Source organism: Armigeres subalbatus, chromosome 3, assembly GCF_024139115.2.
Source record: "Armigeres subalbatus isolate Guangzhou_Male chromosome 3, GZ_Asu_2, whole genome shotgun sequence".
Classification (NCBI taxonomy): domain Eukaryota; kingdom Metazoa; phylum Arthropoda; class Insecta; order Diptera; family Culicidae; genus Armigeres; species Armigeres subalbatus.
Genome location: NC_085141.1, coordinates 80,138,651 through 80,160,078, shown reverse-complemented (window position 1 = coordinate 80,160,078; position 21,428 = coordinate 80,138,651). Strand labels below are relative to the sequence as shown.

At 37.5% G+C, this 21,428-nt stretch overlaps 1 protein-coding gene across 2 annotated transcripts in view; it reads left to right on the top strand.

Moving 5' to 3' along the window:
- The first annotated feature begins 589 nt into the window (after window positions 1-589).
- LOC134227828 (dual specificity tyrosine-phosphorylation-regulated kinase 1B) overlaps window positions 590-21,428 on the top strand; it is a 173,859-nt gene continuing 153,020 nt past the window's right edge. The window contains exon 1 of one of the 2 annotated variants that reach the window (XM_062709506.1): window positions 590-1,380. The gene's annotated coding sequence lies outside the window, so the exon portion shown is untranslated. Of the gene's footprint in view, window positions 1,381-9,206; window positions 9,825-21,428 lie in introns of those variants that run through there. The other variant, XM_062709507.1, reaches the window with a different exon arrangement.

The following is a 21,428-nucleotide window of genomic DNA, read 5'->3' as shown; positions in this document are numbered from 1 at the left end:
CATGACGAACTTTTTTGTCAATAACCATGACAAATATTCTAATCCGTCTGGTTGTGCAAAATCTTAGTCGTGATGGAAAGCGTCACACGACAAATATATCGTAACAAAATAAGTATGTGACAAGATTCAAAATGTCTTGTCGGAGCGAGAGACCAGTAGTACGCTGTATCGAGCAACGTTGGTTAGGTTGTGTTGCCCAGTTTGAGGTGACTGTTTTCTCTTTGGTTTTGTCGCATGGTTTTTCTGTATGAAGGTGACAAATCCCAGGCCTGGAGCCCACCCACGCAATCCAATACCACTGATGGAAGCATCGAATCCTCTTCTTTCATTTAACGGTGCTGGATTACGTGGGTGAGCACAAATAAGCCCACCAGAGACGTGAGAAGCTCTTGTTTACAAAAGCAGTTTTGCCCTTTTGAAATGTTGGTGCCGAAATATCAGTATTTGGTCTCCTGTCATTTGAGCTTTCTATAAAATGGCTTATTAAAGAAAGTCTAATACATCTGTTTATCTGTGACAGGAAATTTCGCAAGTGTAACCGGGCCTGAAGAGGCAACACCAAAACCGTCATCATCATCATCATCAACCAATCGAAGTGTCTTTTGGCCAGCCCATGAAGGCAAGTTTCAATATTGCTCCACGAAAAGTGATAAATTTTCGGTGAAAATCAACGGTATTCGTTAGTAATCGAGTTCCCGCGACGAAAGTGACCTGTTTCCGGTGCAACTAGAGTGCGGTTTAGTTTACGGAAGTAATCATTACGCCTAGCGGATGCAGTGAAAAATTTTCACTTTTCGGTGCGTGCGGCTCCTTTTCCACAGAGTCAGTTCATAGGTTCGTCTGTCGTGGTTGGTTGTCGTTTTTTTGGTGCCAATCATCGGGGGGAAGATTTTTAGCCACGAAAAAAATCCGCCTAGACTAGGTGGCCGCCGCTAGTGTTTTTCCAAAAGTAGAAGAGCAGCACACGGTTAAATTGTAGGGCTGATGCTACTCTTCGTATGATTGTAATGAGCTGAACGGATATTGATGATAGTGACAACAAAATGCAATATGCTGGTGGTCTGTTGGTGAACAAATTCTGGAGTGCGTATAGTGCAGTGTAGCGAGTAGCGAGTTAGCGACATCGACGGCGGTGGTCAGTGCTTTTCGGAGAATCCGTCGTACACGCAGCAGACGGAAAAGAAGAAGCGACGACAGCAAGGATTACTGCAAGTGTATAGTTTATGTTGGGTGGTTCAGCAGCAGAGGCGGCACGCATACACTCGGGCAAATAATCAGCCAATAACGATGAGGGACGAAATCTGCGAGGGATAACAGTGCAAAGAGAAATAACAAGTGTTGCCAGCCTGTTAGAGTTATCGCTAGCAGAAACAAATACAGGTTAGTATTTTATCAGAATTAGGACTACAGCTTCAAACCATAAAGTACATGCGATAAAATGAACACTAAATCTTTTAAAGAATTTTATTGCAACTAAAAATTGGTGGCTAGAGATGATTAAGTTGTATTATACTACAAGCCAACATTATTAAATGAGGAAAAATACAAAAAGATTCTCTATTGCTTTTTCATATTTATTTTTCTTCAAATTCAATATAGATATAGTTAAATGTTGGGCCCTCCTTAGCCTAGCGGTAAAACGCGTGGCTACAAAGTAAGACCATGCTGAGGGTGGCTGGGTTCGATTCCTGGTGCCGGCCTAGAAAATTTTCGGATTGAAAATTGGCTCGATTTCCCAGGGCATAGAAATACACTGTGAGGAAAATATAAGCTAACTGCGTTTCTCCCCACGTTTGTTTTCGTGCAGTTTACCCAAGTAACACCAAGCATTACAATATTGCACATATATCAATCACAAATCGGCATGCTAAATGCTAATTGCATTAGATCTGTTTTAACGATGTGTTGTTGCATTTATTTATCAACTGTCAGACAACGATACTTTAAATCAGCAGTACGAATGCAGCGATGCATTACTGGTGCTTTATTTCAACATGCCAAAGCAATGAACCATTAATTCGGTCTTATAATTGCCCTTTTCCGCTTTAAGTCAACTTTTGGGGCTGTGTTTTTTACAAGCATATATAGCTTCATGGTTACTTGGGTATACTGGATTAGTATAACCTCCGTATCCTAGCCGTGTAACGATTTAAGCTCGCATAGATTACTTTTTCACTCGAGGTTAGTACACTATACCCAACATTTTTTTACACGGTTGGTATTCTTTAATTTCCCGGTTAACCTGATCTTTCACAGCTTTTTAAATGATTTGTTTGTATGTTATTATTAATTTGGTCTGCGTGCAAAAATTCGAGCAAATCTCTCTCCCCCCCTCCCTTCCTCCCTCTCTCTTCCCCCCTCTCATTACACTCATTACATACATTCAACATCGGTTATGGAATTTTTCTTTCTTGTAATGTCTTATAAAACTGTTCACCTGTAATAGTGATACAAAGTGTATAAAACAAAGATTCCAAAAACAATGGGTCGCGACACCCCGCCTGTGTAAATTTTTTGGGAAGCTACTTGGCCTGTAATGTCAAACATATTTTTGACGGACATCTCATTGTGTCTCTTAATTGAAAACAAGGCCTTTTTTTTTAAATAACCGAAATTGAAGTAAGATAAGTATTATTTGTAAATCATGTCGATATTTTATGATTGATTAGAGGGATTACATTCCTCTAACATCTTTTTTTTTTCTTTGAGATGTTTGTCGACAATTTTTGAACGCCCAATCCACTACTTATACCACAAGTAAATCACACCATAAATTGAAAGATCTTCATCCTGGGCCTGAACCAGGAAGGGAAAGGAATCAGGAAAGGAAATTTTCTGAGAGAATTTCTTGAGGAACTCGAAGAGCAGGGCAAGAGTTTCTAATGGAACTTATTTTTAAATATCTTCAGAAGTGTCCAATTATGAGAAAATAATTTCAGAAGATTTTTTTTATGAAAACCGATTTCTAAGAAGAATAAGAAGGACTCATGAGAAGACTGTGGGTGAACTTGAATAGCTTTCAAACTATTTTTGAATAATTTCGTTCAAAACAATCTGGAGTTCTGGAAGAATTTTTGGTAACTTTTGTATACTTGAGAATTTTATTTAATCCATTTATCTAATTTTCAACATAGAAAATAAAGAATTAGTTTTATAACTTTGACAATTCAAATATTGCAATATTGGATGAAAATTTTCAAACTTAAAATGTGATGGAAAATCGGCATGAATAAACAAGAAAATTATTTAGCTCTTTTTTAGTGGAATGTTTTCACTGTCATAGAACGAGTTTAGTACAATTTCATTTAATTCCAACATTGTAAAAGTAATACGAGATGGTGGAATTTAACGGAATTGTACTAAACTCGTCTTAGACAATGAATAAACAATCTTGAAAACAAAATCCTAAGAATTTAAAATTTTAACGCACTATAGGTAAGATCGATTAAGGAAAGTGTTTTTGAGCAGTGAAAACAAAAATTTCGGCCTTGGAGGGTTAAAGAACATCATCAATAAAATTCTGAAGCCATTCCAAGGGATCCTAAAGTTGTTTTAAGAAGATTGACATTAATCCTGTCTTGAGGAACTGAGAGGAAAAACTAAGCCTGAGTTCCTCCAAGAAGAAATAGTGCTTTTACTTTTTCTGTTCTATCAGAAATTTCTTGAATTAATTGTCTTGCAGCCCTAGATTAGCTCATCTTTGGAAATTCTCTGTTCTAGAATTAGAATCTACAAGAAATTATGATGCTTCGATTCCGTGTGTGACAAAACTGCAAGGGCCTCATACGCCTGTCACTGGCGAACAAAGCTCGTGTACTCTGCATCGAAGCTTAGAACCGGTGTTAGGGCGCAATCGTTAATGTGAACATTTTTATATTCGGTTAGCTACTGCAAATAAATTCTTTTTCGAGTCCTTATAATCAAGCAGGTAAATCAAGCATATCACATCATTATATTGCTGCATGATTGAGTGTTTATTTTCGATAAAATATCGAAAACAAAAGTGTGCATAAAAATTGCCTCGCCATAACGAAAAGGTGGTAGAGAATTAACACTGGTGTTTACAGTTTAGAACCAAATCCAGATGTCGCACATGTTGGGGTAGGGATTCAGTGCTACGCCTTCTCCCCCTGCAAAACTGGGATTGATTTAATTGATTTTGAATGGACACCCTGATCGTCTGATCGACTCACCTTGCTGCACAACTAGGCTTCTTGTTTCCGTCGGATTTCCGCGGTGTGAACGATGGATGGTTGTCCCAACGACTGATGCAACTCGTAGTTCATCCGCCTCCTTCATGCACTGTCTTCTATGTGTACCCCACCATAGAAGGTGCGCGTTGGTTCTCCACAAGCATAATCTAGGTCAGTGGTCCCCAACACGCTTACTATCAAGGGCCGCACAGGAATTTTGAGCTGCTGAAGCGGGCCGCAGTATATTTGCAACATTCGTTTTTCAGTTCATATTGCATATCACAAAATATTGTATATTTAAACAAAATATTGTATTCCTGTGAACATTTTTCAAATAAAATATGTATTTACTTGTAAGTACATTTCATTCTACAGGCTTTATCGCCGTAGAATAACATTGCGTAACATTCTAGACTGTTTTCCAAATGATCATATGCCGACCGAATTTATGCTCGAGATTTCTATTTCACTATAACTTATCGTAGTAAAAATAACGAAGAGACTCTGAGAAAAACTTTATTGGGATTGTGTGCAAAACTCGAACGTTACAAACAGAATCCGTCTTGAATTCAGAACAGAAACCGTTTTGGATTTGAAAGAGAAACCGTTTAAGATTCTGAACAGAAATCCGGTCGAGATTCGGAGCAGAATCCTTTTGGAGTTTGTTTCAAATTTTGAAGAAGTCCATTTATGATTCTGTTTACGATTCTGAAAAGCATTGAAATGGTATTATAAACAGAATCTATAATCAAGATAATAATCCAGCAAAACTTCAGTTTAATTTCGCCAAAACCTAACTCATTTTGAAAAATAAAAGCGTTCTTATTACGGAGCAAAGTTTGACATAATTATTCTCACCTGTGGTTCAACCTTCAGTTCCTTTAAATTTCCTTCATTATTTGTATGATTCCTTTCAAATTGCCACTCTTCCAAACATACTTTGATAACATCGAAGTACAATCACTGACGGCCTACAAAATATCTATGTAACTATGCAGTTATGAATTCCACGAATCCCGAGTACACCGAAAATTTGGAAATGATAATAAGGTTTTCCTGTCATATAATGCTTATCAATGGGCCACATGTAGTGTATTCTCAGAAATCTTTCGCGGGCCGCAGGAAAAGGCTTAGAGGGCCGCATGTGGCCCGCGTGCCGCACTTTGGTGATCACTGATCTAGGTCTACTACCGTTCTAATGAGCGTTTTTGAACAGCCAGTTTTGTACGGCGGCAAACTATTCGATCGGAGCGTTTTGTGGAGTCGAATTTGTCAACAATCCCGATTTCGTCACCACCGACGCAAAATGGTGGTGGGTGGCTTTCGTTGTCCTCTCTTGAGCCTTTTCCAATCTAAATTGATTCGCTCAGCTACATTGTAATAGTCGATTGTAAAACAATGCATCGACGTTAAGAGAAAAAAAAATGCGTCCGTGCAGGAACATCTTTGCGTTGAATGTTTCTGTTTTGCTTCCATGATTCGGTGGGTGGCAAACTGTGGGAGATAGAAGGCGATAAGGCAAAACGTCAGCTGTATAGGCGTATTTTTTCACGTTTTTTGAATTTGAAAATTTACACAGGAACATCGGATGCAAATGTATGAGCTTAAACGTCTGTCTGCGGTTGAACGAAATTAGGGAAAATCGAACCACACGTGTCAATCCCGCTTTCGCATTAACTAATCCAAAGCGACGTTAAATAGCAGGTACTATAGATCATCAGCTTGCATCCACTCCTGCCGAAGAACTTCTTACCAAATCTTGTCAATGTCACACTTAAAATAAATCGCAGATTTCTGTCAAATTTCATCGAAATCTCAACAGCAGAACTGTTCGTTAAATAATTTTACAGATTTTGGATGGTTTTGACAGTTGAATAAAAAAAAATACCGGTAAAATCGGTGAAAGTATTACCGAACAATTCTGCTGTTGAGATTTCGGTGAAATGAAGAAAAAATCTGTGATCTGTGACATGATTTAAGTGTGCAGCACTCTAGCCAGTGTCTAACTACCGTATTTAAAATAGCTCTCCTGGTTTTTTATCCACCACAGACGGCCAATTTCCTGGAGATCCACGATTATCAAAAATATAATTATTTAACTACAGCATGATAATATATAGTAGAGCTGTGGAAAATTATGGACGAGAACAGCTTCCCTGGGAAGCTTACCAAACTGATCAAAGCAACGGTGGATGGTGTGCAAAACTGTGTGAAGATTTCGAGCGAACACTCCAGTTCGTTCGAATCGTGCCGGGGACTTTCGTGCCTGTTGTTGTCATGCGGAGAGTCGGGTGTAAATGTGTCATGTACAAGACGCTAATAAGACCGGTAGTCCTCTACGGACATGAAGCATGGACAATGCTCGAGGAGGACTTGCAAGCACTCGGAGTATTCGAGAGACAGGTGCTTAGAACCATCTTTGGCAGCGTGCAAGAAGACGGTGTGTGGTGGCGAAGAATGAACCACGAGCTCGCCCAGCTCTACGGCGAATCCAGTATCCAGAAGGTAGCCAAAGCCGAAAGGGTTGGATGGGTAGGACATGTTGCAAGAATGCCGGACAGCAACCCTGCAAAGATCGCTTCCGATCCGGCAGGTACGAAACGGCGTGGAGCACAGAGAGCAAGATGGGCAGACCAGGTGCAAAACGACTTGTCGAGCGTGGGGCGCATTCGAGGATGGATGGATGCGGCCTCGAACCGTGTATACACCCGATTCTATTTTTACACGGATTTTTGCAAAGTTGTTCCATTTTATATGATGGATTTTCGAATTTTGAACTGAAAACTTGTTTTACACGGAATGCATCCCCCGTGTAAAAATTGAATCGGGTTTACTAAAAATGTATAAATTGAGAGCTAACCGCGGTGGAGGTTCGTACTTGGATTCTGATGGCTTTTCCGCAAACGTGACCTTTAAGTGGTCTTGTTGTGTAGGGGTTATCACGCCTATCTAGAGAGTAGGAGGTTGAGGGTTCGAGTCCCTCCAAGACACGTGGATTCTTTTTCGCAAATTTCATATCAATTTGTCCATTTCGAAACATATGCTGTGCATATGCACAGCCAAGATATTTAACAAAAAAATGGTTTTCGTACGGCCGAGTTGCCGAATAATATGCAATTAATTGTAATCAAGTGTCGGTCTTTCACCGTCATTAGTCGTCTGAGTACACGCGACCGCTTACGTAAAAGGCAATCAAACTCATCAAATGCTTTAGCCAAGCAAGCCTTTGGCACAGCAGAGTGCGATTGAATTCGCATTCTATACCGTCCCGCCCAGACAGTTACTGGGGGGCATGGAGTGCGATCCTCTTGTTTAATAAACAATGTGCACTCGCTTGGCTGTGGATATACAATAGTAAAGCACATGTGGAGATTGGTCAAATCAAGCATCCGAAAGATATTCAATTTGCAAAAAAGAGAGCTAACCGCGGTGGAGGTTGGTACTGGGATTCTGATGGCTTTTCCGCAAACGTGACCTTTAAGTGGTCTTGTTGTGTAGGGGTTATCACGCCTATCTAGAGAATAGGAGGTTGAGGGTTCGAGTCCCTCCAAGACACGTGGATTCTTTTTCGCAAATTTCATATCAATTTGTCCATTTCGAAACATATGCTGTGCATATGCACAGCCAAGATATTTAACAAAAAAATGGTTTTCGTACGACCGAGTTGCCGAATAATATGCAATTAATTGTATAAATTGTTGGTATGATTAATCTGACCTGAAATAGTATGACCACAATGACATGAATTGTGACAATATGTATCATATAATGATAGATAACATCCTTGGTGGAAACTATAGATGAGCGAAGATAAATCCTCTGTCTTCAGATATATCCTCTGTTGGACAGTTCCAACGTGTCTCCAAACGAACATCACGTCACAATTTCAATGAAAATATTAAGAGGTGTGATGTAACGTACGCCTGGTACACGGTCAAAAAACGAACCCAACCATGCTCGCTCATCTATACACTACAAAAATTCCACACATTTTTATTGGCAAAAATCCATTAATTTAATTCATGATTCTAATTAGTGCACACATAACCACTCTCCACGTGAAGTACAAATATAATCTATAATCAAATAAAATGTATGTGTGGTCTCTAATATGCAGTTATTGAATTTATGTGTGGGTACAAATTGCTTATATTTGGGTCGCCAAATTGCAAAAATTTATGTGTGGGACAAATATATTCAATATAAAGAATTTTTTCGGTGTATAGATGCAACTGCAGACAAAAGTGAGGTTTCAACTGCAGAAAAACAAAGAATCAATCATCATTCGATAAATTGATGATTGATGTGTTCTATGCACTGCTTCTTTTGTTTAAAATGGGAGAAAATATTTGATAATGAAAATCCTGCTTTGATTCTTACGATTGAAGTGACAAGAGAGCGCAAATTTTGATTCCAGTTTTGAAATTTTTCGAAACCTAACCTCACTTTTGATTGCGAATAGGGCAGCCTATAAAGTAAATCTTTTTTTATTAAAATATCTAATTTTAGCGAATGGGTTACATCATTTGGTTATCATTGGAATCATGGATGCCAACACTGTTCAACCCGAAAGACGACAACGAAAAGGTGAATAGACTCTTCCTTACCTTTTTTTCGTTGTGGTGTCTGCATTTCTAGATGTGTGTGTAACGTCAGTATCAGTGACCAATCCCGACCTCTGATGATGAATCTCTTGCAGGTTTATCATCACTTTGTCGACTATGTCGACCATCATCCAATGTAAACCCACACATATCCAAATAAAACTCGTTGTCTCCAGGCAAGAGACATGACAGTTCATGACAGCAACAACAATAACAACAATTTCTGTTCAGTGTTGCCAGTTCAGGCTGTGGCATTGCGTCATTTCACGATGTAGCCAAGCGCCGCTAGTGTGTGTGTGTCTCTTGACAGTGCGGCGCGCTTGCTTTCCTTGTGCCGCTGGTTCCATCACTCATAAAGTTTTTGGTGTCAAAGCTGCCAGCAAGCACCACAGTGCTTTCAGTATATTGGTGTTTACAGTTGTGAGCGAGCGCATTTCCATCCAAGGAATCCACAGCACAGGAAATTTTTCTGATACATATTTTGGATAGGATGGAGCAATTTTCTTGTGCAGAAAGCATTTTTCAAGTGATGTGTGTTGAAATGGTGATAGTTCAAAATTTGGAGCAGTTGTTCCTTGAATAACTGTTGATGTTTGTTTTCTAATGGGAAATATTCCACAACTGAGGTCATGATCGCATAGATCGAAGTGTTTTGACTGAAAGGTAGTTTTAATTACCATTATTTTATTAGCAAAAAAACAGACGGTGAGAAGTTATGAAGAGTATGTTTTGCTTTTCTTCGTCAATATTACCGAAATCAACAAGAAAATGGTAAATGATTTTACCAGCAGTGCCCGACTGATAACTCAATCAAAATATCCATGAGGAAAATAACTAATGGTCCCCCTGCACAATTGTGAATTTTGATTGAAAACGGAGATGTTTTAAAATAAGCTATTGATGTAAAGTGAGAACGTTATGTGATCATAAGAATTTGTCTGGTGAAATCATATTAGAAAGTGAGGCAGCTATGGATATCCACTGACGAAAAGACAACCAATTTTGCTTCAATCAACAAATCACGCTGGTAAATATTAATCATTAGATTTTATATATTTATTTAAAAGTGTAATGACAGGATGTGATTATCAAAAATAAAGTCTCGATTTTCATTACGCACCGCACCTTAGAAACACACATCTTGCAAATGCTTTTCCAAGGAAGGCATGAAACTTTTCCCCGTCTGGTGCAAGAACAGTGTGCTATGTGGACTTTATGTTTCTGGCTGCTGCTAGTTGGTGCTACTGCTAATGTGGTTCTGTTACCAGTGGAAGAAATGGGGAAAAATGACGTCCACCATTTTGATATTACACCAACACCGTTAAGGCAGGCAGCACAGCATAGAGCTGCCAGCAGGCACAACATTCGAGACATCATTGCTGGTGCTGCTGCTGCTACTGCTAGCATCGCCTTTTGCCTTGATTCATAACATGAATGTATGATTTCTATCCATCGTTTTGCCTGTGCTCGCATCTGAAGTCCGCGATGCCAGATGGTCGATAAGTGGCAGTTTTCCTGGTTTGATGGAATTTCAATTCATAGGCTGAATTATAGTGTATTATATGCCTATATACCTACTTAAAATATGTGAAAAATTAATCATTTTATTTGTCTTCAAAGGCATTAACGATGACTGTCAGTGGAGAGAAAAAATTTAAAAAAGTCAAATCAGATATTTTGAATAAAATATAAAAATATTGCATCAGAAAACCTGAATAGTTTCCAGTAAAAAAATCTCAGAAAAGTGATCATTAAATCATTACGTTACTGTCAAAACGTGTTGGGTCCTTTGACACTAAATTTAAGATTTTTAAACTGCTCTTTAACGCTTTTGCCAATTCCGTTAATGTCAACAGTGAAATAGTAATGTTTTACTTATATTGCGCAGCTTTTGCCAAAACCATTCAATATTTCATAAATTCACCCAAATCGAAAACTGATACATACTTCGCTTCAACGCCACCAAATCGGACCGCGCAATTGAGCATTCGCTATGCAAGTTGCGAGTTGCGATAATTCAAAATATCTCATTAGAGTTGCGACGTGTCATAACTGCAGATAGTTCAATTTTATTGAAAACAAATTTTCTGATTTTTTACCATACAGGGAGTAAGTAGCATATATGAATTCCGCTGGAATGAAATCACTATGAGAATGTTCAAAATATGTTCTTCTGAAGAACAAAAATATATCATTGAATAGAGAGATTAAAAAAAACACTGTATCTGTCGGATGACTCATTGTTTTAGACTCGTTTTTATGTTGGTATCACAGATTGGCATCTATATGTATCAATAGTAATGTGTCGAAAGCATAGGTCATTTTGAATTTATTAAAATATCTACTTTTTATGACAATCGGCAATTAAGCCTTTAGGTTTGCTTTGCAATCAAAAGCAAAGTTTTTTTTAACTTGGATTCTTAATCCGGACGTGCATGTTTTGAAATGTAAAATTCTCATCTTCGTAATTAGTAACTGTGGAAATGCTCATAATAAGACAGGCCAGATTCCAGTTGGAATGTGGAATAGAGAAAGAGGAACAATCAAACGAATTTCTCTTCTGTCTATAACCTAGTTGTTCTATACTGACATTGCATGCTCGCTTGATGTCATTCTATATGGAACAGTAGCTTTCATGAACAGTATAGCAGCTCGTTAATTGCGTTTTAATGCATTCAACTATCCAATTCCTATTTTATGAATCGAAATTTTGACTGCAGCTGTTTTTGGGTGATTTAACTTTGATTTAAAGCTCCAATTAAAATCAGGTCACGAAAAAACGACAATCCGGCAACACTGACAACGTTGAAGTATTAGTACACCAGACGCGAAACGCAACTCTCCACCTAGCTGTACTTTGAGTGTGTCGGTGAAGTTTTGATTTTGGAACGAAGTGCAACAACAACAAAAACAACCGACCGTGATTAGCAACAAAAACAACGGCCACCATAACTTTTCCACCGAAAACTAATTGGAACGTGTGAAGAGAACTTGCACCAGCAGCAGTCGATGCAACAATACTTGAGCAACTTTTTTTTTTCTCCCCGTGCAGTGGAACGAAAGTGGCAGACAGACGGTCAACCACCCACCCGCGGAAATAAGAATAGAAAAAATGTGTTGAATCAAGGCGAGTTCGCTTATCCGTCACAAGCAAGGATGCGCCAATGGTTGTGGGGCACTTTACGATTTCGTCCGGACCAATAAAAAAAATTAATAAATAGTGTGTTCGAATTAAAGAGCCTCTTTTTGTTTATTTGCTCTACAAATTGTTCTATATAATTGTTCTATATATAGTCCTCGAAAAACTTATTTTCCAATACAGATCAAAGCAATTGGTTCGATAAGGGACCTTTCACAAATTACGTAACGCTGAAGAAAGATGAAGGGGGTCAAGCCGAGCGTTACGATCCATACAAAAAAATTAAGCCTTCCAAACAAAAAGTGTTACGACGGGGAGGGTGGGGGTCCAAAATCACCAAATTTAGTGTTACGTAATTTGAGAAAGAACCCTACGATTGCAGATTGAAGATTTTTTGATTTGTCTTTTTACATATTATTTGTGATCATATTTTCAGATCATCCATAAATTATGAAATTCTCCAAAAGGTACATCCCTTATTTCGTGAAAATTCATCATTATTAGTTACAGACATATTCAAGAAATTACTAACAAGTTGTTCCAAAAGTTTATCTCAAAATTTAGCAGTTACACTTGCGAATCACACAGAATATAATCCAAAAAAATGATCCAGCATTTACATCAGTTAAGGTGATTATACAATCAAGCCATGTGGTGAATTTCAAATATCCCATTTTTCTACTCCTATTACCAAATGTTCAAATCTAGCGTAATAATTTTCGTACAATGCTGAAATTAAAGTCGATTGATTTAGCATGAGTAAGCAAACGATCTACGGATGTTGTGGTTCTCTCAATTCAAATTGTACTGGTTACATGAAAAGTGATGAAAATGACTAAAATTATTACAAATTATGTTATTGATAATAACAAAATAATCACTAGTTGTGTTACAAGCAGGGATGTAACACAACAACATTGCCAATGACAACAACACCCAGTTTGTTGCGAGAAGCGTTTATCCCAAACTGCCTGCCGCGCATTTAGAGAAGTAGTCGGTTTTCGATGATGTTTTTGGTTAAATAAGTATCAGTTCTCAATGTTCAGTTCAGACATAAAATGTTGACATGATTTGTGTTTTGCTCCTGAAATATACAAGTTATCGCAGCTTGTTCGCAACAATTACCTCTCCATATTTGTAATAGATAAAATAACGATAAAATGGAACGCAATATTGTCTTTATCATCTGCAGATGAGGATTAAGACTTATCGCTATTCTCTTTCGTTGTTTGCTTTTTGCATTGTTCTGCGACAATTACATTACACCAATAGGGGGGTCTATAGCCCCTTCATCTATTTTCTCTATTTGAGCTTCTTTAAAAAAAAACTTTCGAATAATTTACCACCTCGTTAAGTTATCTTAGTAATGCGATAAATACTGTCCAACCACCTAAAGCAATTGAATCGTTTGTTTGAGAAACTGCATATGTAACATTTTTGGCCAAAATGAGATGTTTATATATTCTGAATCCTCTTCCAAAAATACGTATTCTAGCAAAAAAAAAAACGAAAACAAATTTTTTGTTGAGGAATGTATGATTTTTTTTCGTTTGTTTGAGAAACTACATATGTCCACGCACTTTGAAGAGCATTTATGAAGTACTGCTTACAATTTTTGCACTGAAAATGCACTAAGGTGTTGAGTTTTGTCGAAAACTATTGATCTGTATTGAAGAAATCGAAAGGTTCAGTGCCAATTTGTTCAAAAACAGTTTTTTGTTGTTTTCTCGAAATTGTGTAAAACGGACTTATGCAGTTCCTCAAACAAATGATTAAATTGTGGATCAATCACACTCATCCATATTCTCTTTTCTCAAGCACGTGGGCAATATGTGAGGTCAGGTTCCAACCGGATATTTTTTGGATATTTTTGCATATTTCATAAATATTGTATCTATCTCTAACGTAGGGGGCTTGGTTACCTTGTTCCACTACTTTTGCTTATAGCTTAATCTCTTTGCAAATCAAATTCGCATTGCTAGCAAGCAGGGTTCTTAATATAGAATTGGTATAACAAGCTGCCTGTTGCTTAGTAGCAGTAAATAAATGTAAAAATAGATTGAAAAAATCAAATAGCATTCGAAATTTGATTGTAAAAAATTCAATCCCGTTAGAATTTACTTTAATACTTGCCAATTGCTCTCAGAATCCGAGTACCAACCTCCACCGCGGTTAGCTCTTTTTTGCAAATTGAATATCTTTCGGATGCTTGATTTGTCCAATCTCCACATGTGCTTTACTGTTGTATATCCACAGCCAAGCGAGTGCACAATGGTCTTGTTGTGTAGGGGTTATCACGCCTATATAGAGAGTAGGAGGCTGAGGGCTCGAGTCCCTCCAAGACAGGTGGATTCTTTTTCGCAAATTTCATATCAATTTGTCCATTTCGAAACATGTGCTGTGCATATGCACAGCCAAGATATTTAACAAAAAAAAATAACACAGGTGTCAAAGCTACGTTGTTCAAATGGTCACTGTTGAGGCTTGATCCAATTTTTTTAATGAAAAGTCCCCATTTTAGATTATTTAGTTCGAGTCGAGTATCTTTGCTATCAGTATCTTTGCTCAGAAGATCGAATGATGGGATAAATTGCAATGTCTGGTTTTGTGTCGAGGTCGTTTTGATTTTTTTTGCAGTTTCCTCATCAGTAGCGTTCAAGTCATGTTCCCATTACACAAAAGAAGTTCTGAAAGTTCGTTCAAATACTGGTCATAAGAGGAGTTTGTACAATTCCATTTTATTCCACTACTTTATTGTACCTTTGACAGATACGTATTTCGACCTCAACAGTAAGGTCGTCTTCACTGTCTCGTACTTGACTCGACAAAGTTGGAAATTAGAAAAAATGCGATCTAACTCGATAAATTCAAATCTTTTTGACTCTGAAATCAATGTAACGGATCAGGTAAGTATGTGGGACTTATTCTTGATTCCAAGCTCTCCTGGATTCCTAACATTGAGTTCAGAGTCAAAAAGGCGTGTATGGCTTTCGGCCAATGCCGACGAACTTTTGGTAAAACTTGGGGTCTTAAACCTAAATATATCAAAATGATTTACACAACAGTACGACCAGTTTTGGCTTATGGATGTCTTGTGTGGTGGCAAAAGGGTGAAGTGAGGACAATTCAGTCTAAATTAGGCCATCTTCAAAGGATGTGCCTAATGGCAATGACTGGTGCGTTCTTTTCGACTCCTACGGCTGCTCTCGAGGTTCTTTTCGACGTTGTCCCACTACACATACATCTCAAACAAGAAGCACTTTCTTGTACTTACCGATTATGGGTTCTCTTCTCGGTTTCATGGAAGAGAATCCTGTAAACCGCAGTTCTACACACACTTCGTTGTTACAACTCATGGTTGATTGGGACAGAACAGTCCTCGCTCCAAGTGATCTCACACTCGCTAGTAGTTTTCCTTATAGGACATTTTCAAAACAATTCCCCTCGCGGGATGAGTGGACATCTGGCTATTTGGAGAGAAGTATGTCGGACAGCATTGTTTGTTATACTGACGGCTCCCTCTTCGAAGGTAGAACGGGTGCAGGTGTCTACTCGCGTGAGCTAAGATTGGAACAGTCGCACTCACTGGGTAGACACTGCACTGTCTTTCAAGCGGAAATATTTGCCATTATGTGTGGAGTGCAATCCGCACTGCAGAAACACATAATGGGCAAAGTAATATACTTCTGTTCAGATAGTCAAGCAGCTATCAAAGCCCTCGCTTCGGCCAACTCAAGGTCGAATTTAGTAATAGCATGTCAAACTCAAATAGAGGAACTGAATTCAGTTAATACATTGCACCTTATATGGGTACCTGGCCATTCTTCCATAGCTGGAAACGAAGACTTTTTTGGTCCTGAGCCAGCTATTCCAATATCTAAGTGTTGGGTGAAGCGTTTGATTAGCTCTTGGGCTTCCACTATGCACAAACGGTATTGGAGTAGTTTGGATTCATGTCGACAAACAAAATTGTATATCCGAGAGCCATCTCCGGTAGTAGCTACACACTAACTTTTTCTTTCTCGAGCTCGGCAAAATCGGGCACCGCTGTAGCTCAGTAAATTTCAGAACTGAACTTCGGCATAAAATTTGGTTTATTACTGATTTTTGGCATAATATTTACCATATCTCAGCAACTGAAACGTCACTTTTACTGAGATCTAGGCAAAAATCATGTTTGCTGAAACTCGGCGGTGCCCACCTCGGGAAAATAAACAAAAAATGCTGAGATATCGGCGAAAAAATTTAAGTGTGTAACTATTTAGCTAATCTGTCTAAACAGAATTGCAATGTCTTAGTCAAGGCCTTGACAGGTCACTGTCGACTCAACTATTATATGGCAAATATTCAACGTGTTGAATATTTGTCTGTGATGGTTGTGAATCCGATTATGGAACTTTTTATCATCTGATATGTAACTGCCCAGTTTATGCGCACCTGCGTTTCCAAATATTTGGTAAACACTTACTAAGTGAAATTGACTACAGAAACCTGAACCTTCAAAGTATTCTGTTGTTCATAACCCGTTGTGGTAAGGAGCTATGAGCTTTTGTACGTGTTTTATACGTTGTATGCCTTCTTCAAGGGTACCTTTCCCAAACTTCCCATTTCTCTCCCATCCATATTCCTTTCCTTTTTTGTTCACTTCCTTTTCCGTCAGGTGCGTAATGAGAAAGGCTGTGAAGGCGATGGCACAAATCTCCCGAATTGAGCTGAACATGCCCCTGGAGCCGTCGTTCTGATACCTGATACCTGATAAGGTGATTATACAATTAAACCATGTGGTGAATTTCAAATTCACCACACGGTTTTCTACTCCTATTATCAAAAGTTCAAATCTAGAGTAATAATTGTCGTACAATGCTGAAATTAAAGTCAATTGTTCAGTATGAGTAAGCAAACTATCTACAGATGTTTCATCCCCATGGGCGTTGTTGTTCTCTCAATTCGTGCTCTTGAAAAATCACTAGGAAAAGCACGTGGTTTCCAAGATGGCCGATTTGTGGCTTTGTTGTATAACCACCATAAGGTCGTCTTCACTGTCTCGTACTTGACTCGACAAAGTTGGAAATTGGAAAAAATGCGATCTATCTCGATAAATTCAAATTGCTGATTAGAACAACTCTGATATATCATATTACCTTTTGATGAAAATGTATCGCCCAAATGTTTGAAAATTATCTAGTTATCTAGTCTGAAACTGAATCAAATGGCTGAAATGGGCCATAGTTCAGAATCGATCCACAAATCATCATCAAAAATGTTCAACCTACAACCAACAACTATATTTTTAGAAGCTTGTTTAAAAAAACGCCGAATACTATCTTTCTGGACCTTTGACAACACTCCACAGTATCGGCATCATCTCCAAACAAGATTCCGTAGGTAATGTTTTAAAAACATTTCGTGAACTTTCATTTGATGATGGGCTTATAAAGTCATTGGCCGATCCTCACGTCCTCAGGTGGTCATATTATTAGTCATGTAGAGAGAATGATCGTGGATAAAAGCATCATATGGTCTACCTCATGCACGTAGGTGGCGGTGGTCTAAATAAAATGTTTTTTCGAAACTCCATAACCATACTCGGACGCAAATGGAGGAAAATGTCGTTGTCAATAATAATGTTTCAGTTTTACATTCGCTGCTTTTGATGTTTATTTAACAATTTTATCAGGAACTATTCTGGTTGATCTTTGAGAATTTTGTCCAGAAATTACTTTAGTGAAAATGCTTTAGTATTTTTTGTGAAGATAATTAATAAATTCCCTTCAGAAAATTTTCTAAATTACTTCAGAATTCTCCTGAAATATAAAAAAATATCCTAAAGGATTTCCAAGAGTTCGTTCGACAGTTTAATCCTGGATCTGCTTGATGGATGTTTAATATTTTTTTAAGTGATTAGGCTTCCAGTAACTCAGGAACTCGTATGGACAGAATTCAAACATGCAGAGATTTGTATATGCTTTCACCGGGAAACACCAATTTCAGATGAACTTTTTTCGATTTTCTACCGGAAAATCTTAGGAATTTCCATCGGAAATATTTTGGCATATTCCGAATAATTTCTTTTGGAAATTAAAAAAAAAACTATGATATGAAAATGCAAATATCATCTTCCAAATTTAGACGTACATGTTCATGATAGAATTAGAGGCGAAAGTATAGAATTTATAGTTCCGTTAGGATACGGCAGGCATGAAGAATGTTTTTATAGAAGTCGATTTGAAAGCTAGCGGAGGACAATATTTGTGATGGCACAAGTCACACGACCTTCCTTCTGCCAAGCTCCCGTATGAAGGGGGAGGGAAGAATATCAGTGTGGAAGCTGATATATATCTACTGGAAAAAGGAAGGTGGTTTGATTTGCTTATAAGGTACACTGGGGGAAGTGGAAAAAGGGGGTAAGTGTAAAAATCGACTCGAAAAATTTCAATTGTACAGACTTCACAGTTTTTACCACACCATAACATTGTGCAAAACTATGGTTCATTGTTCACACTAACACTATGTTAAAATCTGTGTTATACTTACACTAACATAGTTTACGCTGGAGCTGTCATTTTAGGTTTCGCGAGAAGTTAATTTTTGCATTCATAAAATCAATTCTTACTTGCACAAATTGTTCCTTTTTCCGGTAATTTTGCACCACAGGTGATCATTATAATACAATTAAACTAATCACATTCAATTTGTAGTGGTTTGTACCATGAAACCAAATAATTAAAAGATTTTACACTTACCCCTGGTATCAAACACTGCGGGGGAAGTGGAAAATGTTCTGATCACGCAAATTTTTCCTTACCTCCAGGGTTTATTTTGATAGCTGTGAATCTTAATATGTTCCTTCTTTGTTATCATTGTGATTTGAGTGGTGATTGGACTAATATTCATAAGAAAACGCTTGATTAATCCACCTATCGGTATTGATGCCTTTCACATGTTTTACATATGAAAAAAAAATGTGCGAGAAAGATAAAAATAGCACTGATAGGTAAATATATTCCATAATACATATTCATTTATATTCATAACAAGTTTCGCCGTTGAATGCAATTTGTTGCGAACAAATCGGGTAGGAACAAGTGCATGAAAATAGGTGATAATTTTGTACGTATATTGCGCACACACATACATACAAACACGCACACACAGACATCATATCAATTCGTAAACTGAGTCGATAAGTTTATAACAATGTAAGTCTCATTCTCCCTAAAAAAAAAACGTCTTCGGGGCAAACATACAGATTGTACGTACACTTAGTGTTCGAGAAGGCACAACCAGCCCTCCCCTATCTATTTCAAGAATTCCTTGGGGACCTATTCCTTTAATCCAATGAAATTATTCAACAAAAGATACTCAGAGCAATTCCCGTCTTGATTTTAATCACATATCACTACTCATCACAATTGGAGGTCAAGATAACTTGGGTTTTCCACTTACCCCATTCCGCTAGGGTAAGTGGAAAAATAACTCCCAAATTTCAAATATAATTTTATAAATTTCAAGCGGCTAAAATGGGATGAATTACCGCACAGTTGGTGCAAAATGGACTGTTTTTGGGAGCCCATAATGATTGATTGCATTTAGATAATTTAAATTGGTTTTTCAATAAGTTGAACATGAACTATCGATTTTTCCTTTTCCACTTCCCCCAGTGTACCTTATGCCATCGCGTGCGGAAGGATTTTCTATCGACGAGTATTGTCTCCAAATTTCTAATATGACATCAGCATCTAGTCGAATCAGGGGCGTCTCGTGGACTTTTGCTACACCTGTTCTACCATGCTGATAAAAAAATATTCATCAAGCTGAGTGGTTACGAATGAAAGTTGTGCATTTGATCTAATATTGAAACCTTTACAATTTAAATAAAAAGGATTTACAAAACAATAAATAGCTTATTAATCTCTTTTGTTACAAAAATGTTTTAAATTTAGATGCACTTAAAATTTTAAACTCTCGCAAATCGTCTAAAATCTAACTTGGTAACAGTTGGCAATAACTGGATATTGCTCAGAATAGAGATCTTTCAAATCGGCTCATTCCACCATTCGGGGTACACGGGTCCCATCGCCGCTAATATTTAAACTCCCACATATTTTGTTATGTTATTAACCATTATTAGTACAGTGATCGTTCGCTAATTGGGGCACGACCTCACCCCAACTAGCGAATGCCGTTCGCTAATTGGGGCGTTTTGACAAGTGTCAATGTTGTTTACTTTTTGAATTGAACAAAGGAAAATTTTACGCGCCAGAAAATACCGATCCCGCCAAACACGGAAACAAAACGTCAACGCGTTTTTGACATCACATTTTGACGTTTAGCTGCTTTTTAATTGGGTTTCGCCCCAATTAGCGAACCCCCAACTAAAAAGCGCCCCAACTAGAAAAACCTCTATTAGCGAACGTTCACTGTATACTAATTAATAATAATAATAATTATTATAATAATTATAATAATAAACAATTATGGTTTGATGCAGGAGGGTAAAACGCATGTCATCCGCGGTACAATGGCACTCTACCCGAATAAAAAATACAGTAGAATAACAATACAATTTATTGTAACACTACTATTAATAACATTAAGTTGTCAATAGATTATATTGTAAATGAAACCATAGAAATACATTAGAATGCATTGTTATGAACTATTTACTCAAATGTAAATGAAGTTTCCGCAATAGAATGTACGGGTTGTTAAGTATCGTAACTATACAAAATCTGAGATTTTTCCATACATTTTTTTCGTCACACAATAGAGTGTATGGTTAATATATTGTTGAAATATCCGATCAAAACTGTTCAAAATACAGTGGATTGTATTGTATTTGTATAGTAAAACAGTACGATTTTTGATTTCTCAGTTGTGACAGCTTTACTGCTCAACAAAACAATTTAAAGGGAAAAAATGCATATTTGGCGCTATGAGGCAAATATTGTTATACAGTTTATATCTCGCGTAACATATGATTACGGCTTATAAACCAAAACCATGATTTTTCATTTTCTAGCATAAACGATTGCTTTGTAAATTATTCTTTATCGTAGGTAAAACTCCGTACTTAATATCTCTTAAGAAACACATTTATTGCTATTTTGAGTGAACGTCTCATGAACCATTTGCACCTTAGTGGTTTTTAAGTCCTTTGTTGGCGCCCTTAACTACCATGCGGAATGTTTGCTTTGGTTTTTAGGCCGTTCACTTTATATTGTTTATTTAGAAAAACTAGCTTCAAGTTATTTCAAAATGTATATTCTTACTAGGTTTTTGATATATCGCATAGCAGAACTACTCTGGCTAACAAATCTAAACAAATCCGATGATGTTACTAGCTTTGAGCAAACGGCTTAAAAACCAGACGTGTTGCCGGTAATGCGAGTAAACGGCGCAATTTTTGTTTTAGCTGAAATTTTGTAGATTTCGAATGGTTTTTCGATTAATTTTAATCTGCTGTCATAATATAACCATTTACGTATTGTA